The sequence below is a fragment of the Macrotis lagotis genome, chromosome 3 (assembly GCF_037893015.1).
Source record: "Macrotis lagotis isolate mMagLag1 chromosome 3, bilby.v1.9.chrom.fasta, whole genome shotgun sequence".
Classification (NCBI taxonomy): Eukaryota; Metazoa; Chordata; class Mammalia; order Peramelemorphia; family Peramelidae; genus Macrotis; species Macrotis lagotis.
In genome coordinates, this window is record NC_133660.1 from 135,574,905 (window position 1) to 135,589,187 (window position 14,283).

Sequence of the window (14,283 nt, forward strand, 5' to 3'; positions counted from 1 at the left end):
GCACCTAAATTGGATTTGAGTAAAGGGGATGCTGGACTAAGTCACCAGTCTCACTTTTTCCTCCAGAGTCATCTGGGCCCAGTGACTAGATATGCCTTGGAGTGTCTGAGGTCAGATTTGAAATATTCTCCTCACTCCAAGGTCAGTGGTCTATCCACTGCAGATAGAACCAGCTATCTCTCCTGATAAAAGGAGTGTATTTTGACAAAGGGGTTGAGGATACTAGATATAAAAGGACTGTACTAGGAGAAAGATAGACATTAGTGGATAAATAACAGCAGGTGAAGAGGCACAAAGACCAATTATAGCAGAGGAAAAGTATGTGAACATTGAGTAAATCCTACTCTCATAGATTTGACCTAGAGAGGGAATAACATACATCCCTAATTGTATTTAAAATCTATTCTACTCTATAGGGAAGTGGAGAGGGAAAGGGAAAGAAGGGGAAGAATGGACTGCTAAAAGAGAAGGTGAAGGTAAAAGTAAAATTAAAGTTTAAGTTAATTTTTTTTTAAAATTTAAAAAAGGGTACAATACACAAGTGATGAAGAATAAGAAGAAAGGAAAGATAAAAGTATAAGTGTAAAGATAGAATAGAGGCAAACATAGAATTAGTCATCTTAATAGGAAAAGGACAAACTCTTCCATAAAAGATAGTCAAAGAACAGAATGGATAAGAAAACAGAATCCTATAATATTTACAAAAAATACATTTGAAGCAGTGGGATACCTAAAGGGAAAAGATAAAAGCATGGAGCAATATATTATGTTTCAGAGGAAGCAAAAAAAACAAACAAAAAAAACAAAATCAGGGTAACAATTATGATCTCAGACAAAGCAAAATCAAAAATACATTCTCTTAAAAATACCATAGAAAAGGAAGTTATATGATTATTATGCATCTATGCACTAAGTGGTATAGAATCCAAATTCTTAGAGGAGAAGCTGAATGAATTACCAGGAGACTTAGAGAATAAAGCTATAATAGTGCAGGATTTCTAAGTTACCTCTCAAAGAATTAGATAACTCTTACAATAAAAAAACAAGACGGAAGTCAAGAAGGTGACTAAAATCTTAGAAAATTCAAATATGATAGATGTCTGGAGAAAACATAATGGGAGTAGTAAGTGATACATCTGCTTCTCTGCATGGAACCTATACCAAAATTGAACAAATACTAGGACAAAAAAATTTTACAATCAAATGCAGAAAAGCAGAAATAATAAGTGCATGCTTTTCAGATCATGATGCAATAAAATTAATGTAAAAAAAGAACCATTCATAGATAAACCAAATTTCAATTTGAAACTAAACCTAATTTTTTTCAAGTGAATCAAACAGCAAATCTTAGAAATAATCAGCCATTTCTTTCAGGAAAATGATAACAATGAGGCATCAAATGAAATTTTTGAAATATAAACAAAGCAGTTTACAGGTGGAAATTTTGTATCTTTAAATGCTTAAATGAATAAAATAGAGAAAGAGATCAATGAATCTGACAAATAATTAAAAAGCTAGAAAAAGAACAAATTAAAGATACCCTATTAAATGCCAAATTAAAAATTCTGAAAAATCAAAGGAGATATTAATAAAATTGAAAACAAGACACCATTGACCTAAGAAATAAAAGTAAGAATTTTATGAAAAAAATCAATGAAATAAATAAATCTTTGATTAATCTAATTAAAAAAGAAATAATGCCAAATTACTAGTATCAAAAATGAAAGAATGAACTCACCACCAATGAGGAGGAAATCAAAGAGATAATTTGGCACTATTTTGTCCAACTGTGTGCCAACAAGTTTGACAACTTGATTGAAATGATTGAATATTTATAAAAATAGAAACTACCCGGATTAATAGACAACAAAATAAAATATTTAAATAATACTTTTCAGAAAAAAAGAAATTGATGAAATCATCAGTAAACTCTATAAGAAAAGATCTCCAGATGCAGATGGATTTATAAGTGAATTTTACCAAACATTTAAGTAATAAATAATTCTAATCCTACATGAAGTATTTTAAAAAAAAGAGGAGTTCTATCAAATTCCATTTGGGACACCGTTATGGTGCTAAAACATAAACCAGTGGAAGAACCAAAACAGACAAAAACTTGACCAATCTCCCTAAAGAACATTGGTGCAAAAATCTTAAATGAAATTTTATCAAAAGATAACAACAAATTATTACTGGTATACAATGCCATGATCAGGTAAGATTCATAGTATGTAGGCAGAGATGATTCAATATTAGGAAAACACTCAATATAATTGAATATATCAATAACAAAATCAACAAATCACATGATTATCTCAATAAATGTTGAAAATACCTTAAACAAAATATAACATTCATTGCCATTAAAAATACAACAGGTCATAGGAATAAAGCTTTCCTTAAAATAATAAGCAGTATCTATCTTAAACCATCAACATTATAAGTAATGAAGATAAACCACTAGAGGCATATTCAATAAGATCAGGGTAAAACAATATCTATTATCACCACTACTATTTAATATGATATTAGAAGTGGTAGGTTTAACAATAAAAAGAATAAGAAATTGAAGGAATTGAAACTGGCAAATTGCAGAAGATATGATGATATAATTAGAGAACCCTAGACAATCAACTTAAAAAACTACTTGAAACAACATGTTCAGTAGAGTAGCATGATATAAAATAAACTCTGAAAAATCATCATTTCTATATAGGAACAGCAAAATTCAAGGGCAAGAGATAAATCCCATTTTAAGTAACTGCAGGCAGCATAAAATACTTGATAATCTACCTCCCAAGATAAACCCAGAAGCAGTAGGAACACAATTACAAAATACTTTTCATGCAAATAAAGCCAGATTTAAACAACTGGAAAATTGTCAATGGCTCGTGGTTAGGTTGAGCTAGTACAATTAAAAATGACAATTCATCCCATATTAAATTGTGTATTCACTGCCAATAACAAATCAAACTATCAAAAAACTATTTTGCATAGACAAAAATCATAATAGCAGCATTCATCTGGAAAAACATAAGGTCAAGAATTTCAGGGAATTAATGAAAAAATGCAAAAGAAATTAACCTAGCTGTACCAAATCTAAAACTATGCTTTAAAATGTCAGTCCTCAAAACTTCCTGGAATTGGCTAAGAATCAGCATAATTGAACAGTAAATTAGAATAGGTGCAAAAAAAGTAATAAATGACTTATAGTAATTTGTTTCTTGACAAACCCAAATAGTTTTGGGATAATAATTAACTATTTGACAAAAAATATTGGGACAACTAGCAAATAATATAGGAAAAACTAGGCATAGACTTACATATCACATACTATACCAAGATCAAAATGGGTGTAGGGGTCAACTTGGTGGTGCAGTGGATAGAGCACTGGCCCTGGAGTCAGGAGTACCTGAGTTCAAATCTAGCCTCAGACAATAATTACCTAGCTGTGTGGCTTTGGGTAAACCACTTAACCCCATTGCCTTGCAAAATCCTAAAAAACAAATGAGTGAAGGATTTAGGCATAAAGGGCAATACCATAGATCAATTAAGAGATGGAGAAACACTCTAGCATTGGCCCTGGAGTCAGGAGTACCTGAGTTCAAATCTGGCCTCAGACATTTAGCTGTATGGCCTTGGGCAAACCACTTAACAACATTGCCTTGCAAAAACTAGTAAAAGCATACAAGATCTGTTGGATCTATGGAAAGAGGAGAAAGTTATGACCAAACAAAAAATTGTATACATTACATATAGCACAATGGATGATTTTGATATATATTTGCATTAATAAAACCAAAGAAGCCAAGCTTAGAAGGAAAACACGAAGTTGAGAAACAATTTGACAGCTTGGAGTTCTGATAAAGGTCTCATCATAAAGAATTGAATCAAATTTCTAAGGTTACAAGTGACTTCATCAATTGGAAAATCATCAAAAGTTATGTTCAGGCAGGTTTCAAACAAAGAAAACTATATAATCATGAAAAATGCTTCAAATCATTATTTTTAGAGAAATGAAATTTAAAAAAAAAAACTATGAGATACCACCTGACACCTGTCAGATTGGTTAAAGTCACAAAAAGGGAAAATGATCAATGCTGGGGAAGTGGGAAGATTGGGTCATTAATTCACTGTTGGCAGAGTTGTGAACTAATCCAAAGATTCTGGAGAGCAACATGAAACTATGTTAAAAAAGCAATAAAACTGATCGTACCCTTTGACCCAGTAATACCAATACTAGGGTTATATACAGAAGAAATCATAAAAAAGTGGGAAATGTCCTACATGTTCATAAATATTTATAGTGGCTCTTTTAGTTGTGGCAAATAAGTGAAAATTAGGGGATGCTCATTATCTGGGGAATGACTAAACAAGTTATTGCATAAATGTAACAGAACTATCCTTAAGCAACCATGAATGATAAGTATCTAGAGAAGCATGGAAAGAATTACAGAAACTGATGCTGAGTAAAGGGAGTGGAACCAAAAGAACGTTGCCTACATTAACAACAACATTGTGAATTGATCAACTATGATGTTTGAGACAGTGCCATGCCCTTCCACGGTTGGGGGTGGGGACACAAAATCGTAATGGATACCATGTTCACTTTTTAAAAACTTCTCTTATGTGTTTCCTTTCTATTCAATGATTTCCTTTGTTTTTTGCCTTAGTCTTAATTCTTCATACACAAAATGACTAATAACTAAACATGTTAAACACCAATGTACATGCACAATTTTTACCAGAATGTTTGCCACTGTGGGAAAAAGATTAGGATGGGAGAATGGTAAAAAAAATATGTAACATAAATATGTAAGTGGATTAATGTTGAAATAATTTTATAACATGTAATTAGAAAGATAATATATCATTTAAAAAAAGAAAAGAAGTTTTAATTCCTTGAAGAATACAGAGAAAAGGATATGAGAAAATACAGATATAATGAATCAGAGGCTGAGGGTCTAGATTAAACAGAAAGAAATGATGAATAATGAAAAGTGATAGGACAAAAAATGAAAAAATGAATCTCTTGAAATCAGTAAACAAATAAAATATTAAAAATGATGTATAGGACTAATTGAAAGGTAGGTGTATAAAGGGAATTGAGTGATTGTGTGAAGAAGAAAAAAAGGTTTGAAAAAAATAAAACCATGAAAGGAAAAGGAACTGATAAGGAAATAAACAAATGAAAGTGCTAATTTAAGGAGTGAATAAGGCATAAGGGAAAGAGAGCCAGTAGGAATCAGGCAATTTGCAAAAAAAAATGTTGACCAAGAACACAAACTATTTAAAAAAAAACCATAACTTAAAAATATCCAGTATTTGATATAGCAGGAAGGAAATATATCATATCTCATAGCATTAAATGTAATTTATTAGATAGTGTAACAAACAAAACTATAAGACAGTGATGAAAAGGCATACAAAATAAAACTGAGAAAATGGAAAACATGCATCATGTAAAAAGCAAACAGCAGGATTTATAATCAGAATAAAAGCAAATGCTAACAAAACAAAGATCACACAGTAAGTGTCTGAGGATAGATTTAATTTCACATCTTTCAAACTCCTCCCCTGGAGCTCCAAAAGAAGACTTCAAAATTATCCTAAGTATTCAATGAAAGATAATTCATGCAAATACTTATATAAAACACAATGATAAAAAAGAAACATACCAAAATTTCTAGGATGAAAAGAATTAGGAAGAAAGGTAGCTTTATACTACAAGACTTTAAACTATTTTAAAACAAGTCATCAAAAGCACTGATATTTTAAAAGAAAGAGATACAGGTCAATGGGACAGACAATAAATGGGAGAGCAAGAAACAATCCAGATAAAAAATCTAGTATTTGATAAAAAAAGAAAATAAATTTCTTAGAAAAAAATTCCCCATTTGATAAAACTGAGAAAACTGGAATGTATTCTGGTTGATATTAGACTTAGAGCTAAACTTTACACCATATTGCAAAATACATTCTAAATGAATACATAGCTTTATCATTAAAGATCATACGATTAAAAATAAAAATAGAACATGCACTATCATGCACCATTCACAGTTACTAATGCATGATCAATTCTTACCTAATAAGTAACAAAATAAATTACAAAAGAAAAATAAAAAACATCGCTTATATGAAGCCAAAAAATCTCTGCAAGCAAAATAAGAAGGGATTTTTTTGAGGGAAAGAATCCTTTAGGTAAAATTTCTTTGATAAGTATCTAGTATTCAAATTTAGATATTTTATACATACAACAATATAAGTAATTATTATTCATTATATGAACATTTAAAGGATATAAAGTTATGAAAAGAATTTCAAAGTATTCATATTACATACAAGAATAGATGAAATCACTAATAATAATAGAAGTACAAATGAAAACCACTCACACTTTACAAATTGGGGACAAAAATGGCAGTAGTAAAAATTGTGGTGGAAGGGGTGGGGAAAGAAGGAAGGGAGTACTGTTCAATGATAGTCCACTAAAGAATTGCTGGTGGAGCTGTGAAGTGGAACAATCATTTTATTTTGTTTTGTTTTAATTTTTTAGTATTTTGTATTTATTTGGAATTTTACAATTTCCCCCCAAATCTCGTTTCCTTCTCCCCCCAGCCCCCAAAGAAGGCAGTTTACTAGTCTTTACATCATTCCTATAGTATCCCTTGATCTAAGTTGAATGTGATGAGAGAGAAATCATATCCTTAAGGAAGAAACATATAGTATGAGATGTAGAATTACATAATGAGACATTTTTTAAAAATTAAAGGTAATAGTCCTTCACCTTTGTTCAAATTCCACAATTCTTTCTCAAAATACAGATTGCATTCTCCATCACAGATACACCAAATTGTGCCTGATTGTTGCCCTGTTCATATGAACAAGTCCATTAAGGTTGATTGTCACTCTCATGCTGCTGATAAGGGTGCATAATGTTCTTCTGGTTCTGCTCATCTCCCCTCATAATCAGTTCATGTAAATCCTTCCAGGCTTCCCTGAGTTCCCATCCCTCATGAGTTTTAAAAGAACAATAGTGTTCCGTCACATACATATACACTTTGTTAAGCCATTCTCCAATTGACGGACATTCCCTCAGTTTCCATTTCTTTGCCAGAACAAAGAGAGCAGCTGTGAACATTTTAATACAGAAGATGGTTTTATACCTTTTCATGATCTTTTCAGGGTATAGCCCCAATAGTGGTATTGCTGCATGAAAGAGTATGAAATTTTTTTGGCCTTTGGGCATAATTCCAAATTGCTCTCCAGAAAGGATGGATGAGTTCACAGCTTCAACAACAATGTATTAGTGTCCTAGATTTCCCACATGCCTTCCAGCATTGATCATAGTCCTTTCTGGTCATATTAGCTATTCTGAGAGGTGTGAGGTGGTACCACAGAGATGTTTTAATTTGTATTTCTCTAATGATTAGCAATTTAGAGCAAATATTCATATGATTATGGATTGCTTTGATTTCCTCATCTGTAAATTGCCTTTGCATATCCTTTGATCAGTTGTCTATTGTGAATGGCTTGTCTTTTATTTTTAATTTGACTCAGTTCACTGTATATTTTGGAGATGAATCCTTTTTAAGAAAAACTAGTCATAAAAATTGTTTCCCAATTTACTATATTTCTTTTGATCTTGGTTACAGTGGTTTTGTCTGTGCAAAAGATTTTAATTTCATGTAATCAAAATTATCTAGTTTATTTTTAATGGTGCTCTCCATCTCTTCCTTGGTCATAAATTGCTTCCCTTTCCATAGATCTGACAGTTAAACTACTCCTTTATCTTCTAGTTTGCTTATAATATTATTTTTTTGTGTCTAGATCCTGTGTCCATTTTGATCTTATGTTGGTATAGCATGTAAGGTACTGGTCTAATCCAAGTTTCTTCTATAGTAACTTCTGATTTTCCCAACAGTTTTTATGGAAAATAGAGTTGTTATCCCAATAGCTGGACTCTAAGTTTATCAAACAGCATATTGCTGTCATCATTTCCTGCTATTGCACCTAATATATTCCATTGATCCACCACTCTTATTTCATAGCCTGTACCAGACAGGTTTGATTACTGGTGCTTTGTAATGCAATTTTAGATCTGGTAGGGCTAAGCCACCTTCTTTTGCACTTTTTTTCATTAAATCTCTGGAGATTCTCAACTTTTTATTTCTCCATATGAATTTACTTATATTTTTTTCTAGCTCATTAAAGTAATTTGGGGGGATTTTGATTGGTATGGCACTAAACAAGTAAACATTTTGGTAGACTTGTCATTTTGATTATGTCTGCTTGGCCTACCATGGAGCAGTTGATATTTGCCCAGTTATTTGTCAGATTTTTATTTGTGTGAGAAGTGATTTGCAATTGTTTTCAAAGACTTTCTGAGTCTGCCTTTTAGAATCCAGATTTGATATTGTTTTGAGGTTTCTCTGAATGGGATTTCTCTTTCTAGCTACTTCTGTTGCATCTTGCTAGTTATACATAGAAATGTTGAAGATTTATGAGAATTTATTTTATATCCTGTGACTTTGCTAAAATTGAAAATTATTTCTAGTAGTATTTTATATGATTTTTTTTGGAATGCTCTTTGTATACAATCATGTCATCTGCAAAGAGTGAGAGTTTTGTCTCTTCCTACCCAATTCTAACTTCTCAATTTCTTTTTTCTTCTCTTATTGTTGACGATAATATTTCTAATACAATATTGAATAGTGGTGGTGATAGTGGGCATTCTTGCCCCTCCCAATCTTATTAGGAATGCCTCTAGTCTCTCCCCATTTTATATAATGTTTGTTGTTGGTTTCAGATAGATATCGCTTATTATTCTAAGGAAAAATCCACTTATTTTACACACTCTGGTATTTTTAGTAGAAATGGGTGCTGTATTTTTTTTTCAAAAGCTTTTTCAGCATCTATTGATATAATCATGTGATGTCTGATAGGTTTGTTATTGGTACAATTAATTATACTGACAGTTTTCCTAATATTGAACCAACCCTTCATTACTGGGATAAATCCTACTTGGTCAAATCATATTATCCTAGTAATAACTTGTTGTAGCCATTTTGCTAAGATTTTATTTAAGAATTTTGCATCTATATTCATCAGGGAGATAGGTCTATAATTTTCTTTCTTTGTTTTAACTATTCCTGTGTAAGGTATCAGCACAATTTTTCTGGAACCGATAATTCTGGAATTCGGCTACAATATTCCTTGGTGTTTTCATTTTGGGATCCCTTTCTGGACAGGATCGATGTAAGTTTTCAATAATTATTTTGCCCTCTTGTTCTATGATATCAGGGCAGTTATATGCAGGTTTTATAGAAAAAGTTAAAGGCATATATACCTTCGCCCATTTTTTCCAAAGAGTTTATATAGAATTGGAATCAATTGTTCCTTAAATATTTGATAGAATTCATTTGTGAATCCATCTGACCCTGGAGATTTTTTCTTAGGAAGCTCAATAATGGCTTAATGAATTTATTTTTCTGATATATGGTTATTTAGTTATTTAATTTCCTCTTCCTTTAACGTGGTCATCTTATATTTTTGTAAATTTTGATACATTTCATTTAGAATATCAAACTTATTGGCATAGAGTTGGGCAAAATTATTACAAATTACTTTAATTTCATTCTCATTGGTGATGAGTTCACCTGTTCCATTTATATTAGCAATCTTGCTTTCTTCTTTTTTTTAAATCAAATTGACCAGATCTTTCTTAATTTCATTGTTTTTTTTTCATAAAACCATCACTTGGTTTTATTTAATAGTTCAAGGGTTTTTTTGATTTTGGTTTTATTAATTGCTCCTTTAATTTTTAGAATTTCTTATTTGGTATTTAATTGGGGATTTTTAATTTGTTCTTTCTCTAATTTTTAGTTGCATATTTAGTTCTTTGATTTTTCTCCTTCTCTAATTTACTCATATAAGCATTTAAATATATAATATATACCCTTACAGTTGCCTTGAGTGAATTCCATGAGTTTTGGTTTGCTGTTTCATTATTGTCATTATCTGGGATAAAATAATTAATTTTTCTTTACTATAACTTGTTGTTTGATCCACTCATTCTTTAAAATGAAGTCATTCAATATCAAATTAGCTTTGGTTCTAAATCTCTTTGGCCCAATATTGCATATTATTTTTATTGCGTTGTGATCTGAGAAAGATGTATTCACTATTCCTGCATTTCTGTAATTTATTATTTGGGTTTTTTTGGCCCTAGTACATAGTCAGTTTTTGTGTAACTGCCATGTACTGCAGAAAAAATCGCATTCCTTTCTAACCCCAATCAGTTTCTTCCCTAAAACTATCATGTCTTATTTTTCCAACAATCTATTTACCTCATGCACTTCCTTCTTGTTTATTTTATTCTTAGATTTATCTAAATCTGAGAATGGGATGTTGAAGTCTCCCACTAATAGAGCTTTTCTGCCTTTGTTTTTCTGGTAACTCCTTCAAATTATTCTCTAAGAATTTGGATGTTATACCATTGGATGCATACATATTTAATATTGAAATTACTTTTTTGTCTATGGTACCTTTTCGGAGGATATAGTTTGCTTCTTTATTTTTTTTAATGCTCTCAATTTTTGCAGCCGCTTTGTCTGAGATAAAGATTGCTACTCCTGCTTTTTTTCAATTCAGCTGAAGCAAAATATATTTTGCTCCAACTTTTTTACCTTTACTCTATATGCAATATCTCTGCTTCAGATGAGTTTCTTGTAAGCAGCATATTTTAGGATTCTGGGTTTTATTCCACTTTGTTATTTGCTTACATTTTAAGTGAGAGTTCCTCTCATTCACATTCAAAATTATAATTACTAACTCTTTATTGCCTTCTATGTTATCTTCCCTATGTTTGTATTCACTCCCTTTTCCCTTTATCCATATTCTCCAATGTGTCTACCCTCCTATATCCAACCCCCTCCCCTTGTTTTCCCCTTTCCTTTTGCCCCTTCTTCTGTTTTTTCTTTCTGTTGATTCCCAATTTCCTCCCTTCCCCCTTTCCCCTTTTAATACTTTAAAGCTAAAATACATTCTTAGCTTAACTTAATTGAGTGTGTGTGTGTATGTTAATTTTAAGTCAATCTGATGAGAGTCAGATTCAGACAGTTCTCACCTCCTCCCTTCTTCCCCTTATGGCAATAAGTCCTTTGTACTTCTGAATGTAATGAGATTTGCCTCATTTAGTCTCTTCCATCCTACTGTTTACTATTCTCCTTTTTAAGGACATATTGTTTTTAAATCATCCTGTCTGAGTCACAGAAATGTCTTGAGTGTCCATCACTTCTGGCTATTTTCTCCACTAGAATTACAATTATTTAGAGTTGTTATAGTATTTCTCCCAGGTAAGGATACATCCAGTTTCAACTTATTAGATAACAGTTTCTCAAATAAGGTATGCATATCCATTGCTTCTGGAAAATTATATTCACTCCACTAGAGTTACAATTCTCATGAGTTGATAAAAGTTTTTCTTCCAGGTAGGGATGTTGCAAGTTTCATTTAATTGGATAATAGTCCCTCACCATTTTTTTTAATATTACCTTTTCATATGTTTCTTGAGTCTCCTGTTTGAAATCCCCATTTTCCATTAAGCTCTGATATTTTCATTAGCAAAAGTTGGAAGTCTTCTTTTTCATTCCAAGCTCCCTTGCTTTACAGAATATTGCATTCTATGCCCTTCCATCCCTTAATGTTGTTCCTCCCAGGTTCTGTCTAATCCCTACTGTGGCTCCTTGCTATTTAAATTGTTTCTTTCTAGTTGCTTTCAGGATTTTCTCTTTTATCTGATAGTTCTGGAATTTGGCTACAATATTCCTTGGTGTTTTCATTTTGGGATCCCTTTCTGGAGGGGATCGATGTATGTTTTCAATAACTATTTTTGCCTCTGGTTCTATTATATCAGGGCAGGTTTCAATCACTAAATCCTGCAATATTGAGTCCAGTCTTTTTTTCTCTTCAGTGTTTTCAGGAACAACAATAATTTTTAGGTTATTTTTCCTCAATCTATTCTTGAAGTCAGTTGTTTTGCTGATGAGGTAGTATACATTTTCTTGTATTTTTTTTCATTTTTTTGATTTTGTTTAAAAAATTCTTGTTGTCTGATGAAGTCATTTATTTCCATAGACTCCATTCTTTTTTTTTAGGGAAGAATTTTCTTCATTTACTTTTTGCAGCTCCATTTCTAACTAGTGAATTCTATTTTTGTAAGAGTTTTCCCTTTTATCATTTGAAGTTTAGAGAGAATTATTTTCTTTTGCATTTGTCCTATTGTATTTTCCAAGGAGTTTTTTTTTGTTGTTGTTGTAAGGTGTTAATTGTCTCTTTGCTTTCTTTTCCCCAAATTTGCAATTGATTTTAAACTCCTTCCTGATTTCTCCAAGGACATCTTTCTGTGCTGGAGACCAAAACATATTCTCCTCAGGGGGTTCTATATCCCTCTCAATTAGGGTCTTTTCCTTCTAGGAATTTTTCTATGGTTCCCCCTTTACTGGCCTTCATTTTCCTAAGATCTTGTGTTGGGGGAGGGGCTGGCTCATAGAGGTTTGGTATTGAGATCTCTAGAGGCTTTACTCGCTGAGTATAATATCTCAAGCTGGCCAGTAGGGGGTGATGGAGGCTTTTCTCACTTAATGTAATATCTACTCCTGGCCAGTAGGCAGTGTTAGGGGTTGGAATCTACCGTACTGCCCTTCCTGTAAGTCCCAGATTGTCAGTCCCACTTCCATGCCTCCACTCTCTGTTTGTTTTCTAGAGAAAAAGGGTTCCTACAGTGAAAGCCTCCAGGACTGATCTTAGAGTTGTCCAGCTCTCACCCTTCCCCCAATGGCTCTTGCCACTTGGCACTTGGCACTTGTCACACCCCCTATCCTCAAAAACAGACTTTGAGGTTCCTGTTGTTTTCTTAGCTTCTTTTTCTGGGTTTTCTCGATAAGACTTCCATTAAGAGGTTTGTTTCATATTGTGTATGAGGGAAGATCAGGAGACTTCAGTACAGGACCTGGCTTTTCTCTGTCATATTGGACGGAAGTTGAAACAATCATTTTAAAAAGAAGTTTGGATTTATACAAAGTGGCTATAACATTCACATTCTTTGAACCAGAGTGTCTTTAACAAGGCTAATATCCCAAGGAAGTCACTGATAGGAAGAAAGTCTCTATGCAAAAATAAAAACACAACCAACTATTAATAGCATTATTTTTGATGATGTTTAAAAAAATAACAACAATATGGATGTCCATCAGTTGAGAAATGACTTGAAATTATTGTCCTGTACCAAATATATGTACATAAGGAATAGAGTGAAATTTGTTAAGGTCTATTTTTAGCTAATGAAGTAGGCAGTGCCAATATATATAGTAACCATAGCAGTGTATATGGCAAGAATACCCACAAACAAATGTATCAAATATGAATAAAATAAAATTATAGATAAAAAATAAAGTATGGTTCAAATAAAGAGATATGAGGGGACTGCCAACTCTCCTCTTCATGATGGTGAAAGATCCTCATTTATAAGCTTTAGGACTTTTATTATATCTATTTTTGAGCTAGTTTTGTTCTCTTTAAAAGTATTTACTTTATAAGACCTTTTCTGCATAAGCATATTTTAAGTTACATAATTTCCTTCCACCCTGAGGTGAATATTGTCCATACTCATTGTATTAAATATGTTTACAGATTAATCATTTCACTAGAGGAATTAAAATTAAGGGAAAGAAATAGAAAAGTAAATTTTTTAAAAAGTGAATGTAGTATAAATCAAATTCTGAAGTGTTTGTTTTGTTTTGTTTTTCTTTCTCTGGTAGGGAACAACATTGCCCATGGTTACTCTAATAGATTTGTCCTAGATCTTTGAACTGCTGAGAGGAGCTGCTTCCATCAACATCATCTTCCATCATCTCACAGTGTTGTTTTTAATGTGCACATTGTTCTCTTGGTTCTGCTCCCTTAACTAAGCATCAGATCCTGTAATTCATTCCATGCTACTCTAGAGTTCAACAATTTATGGTTTCTTAAAGAACAATGGTATTCAATAATGTTAATATACCACAATTATTCCATCAATACCTAATTGATGGTCATCCCCTCTATTTCCAATGCTTTGCTACTACAAAAAGAGCTGCTATGAATATTTTGAAATATGTGAGACTTTTTCAATTTTTATGATTTCTTATATATATAGGCCTAGAATTGGAATTGTTGTGTCACAGAAAATGAACAGTTGGTTTCTCTTTTTTTTTTTTTTTTTGCTCTTTGGGCATAGTT

The 14,283-nt window shown here is 32.0% G+C and overlaps 1 long non-coding RNA gene across 1 annotated transcript; it reads left to right on the plus strand.

Annotated features, from left to right (window-relative positions):
- Window positions 1-421: 421 nt before the first annotated feature.
- LOC141516252 (uncharacterized) lies at window positions 422-14,062 on the plus strand. The gene is made up of 3 exons (XR_012476652.1): window positions 422-476; window positions 9,165-9,261; window positions 13,824-14,062. It is a non-coding gene; the product is annotated as an uncharacterized LOC141516252 (long non-coding RNA).
- The last annotated feature ends 221 nt before the right edge of the window (window positions 14,063-14,283 follow it).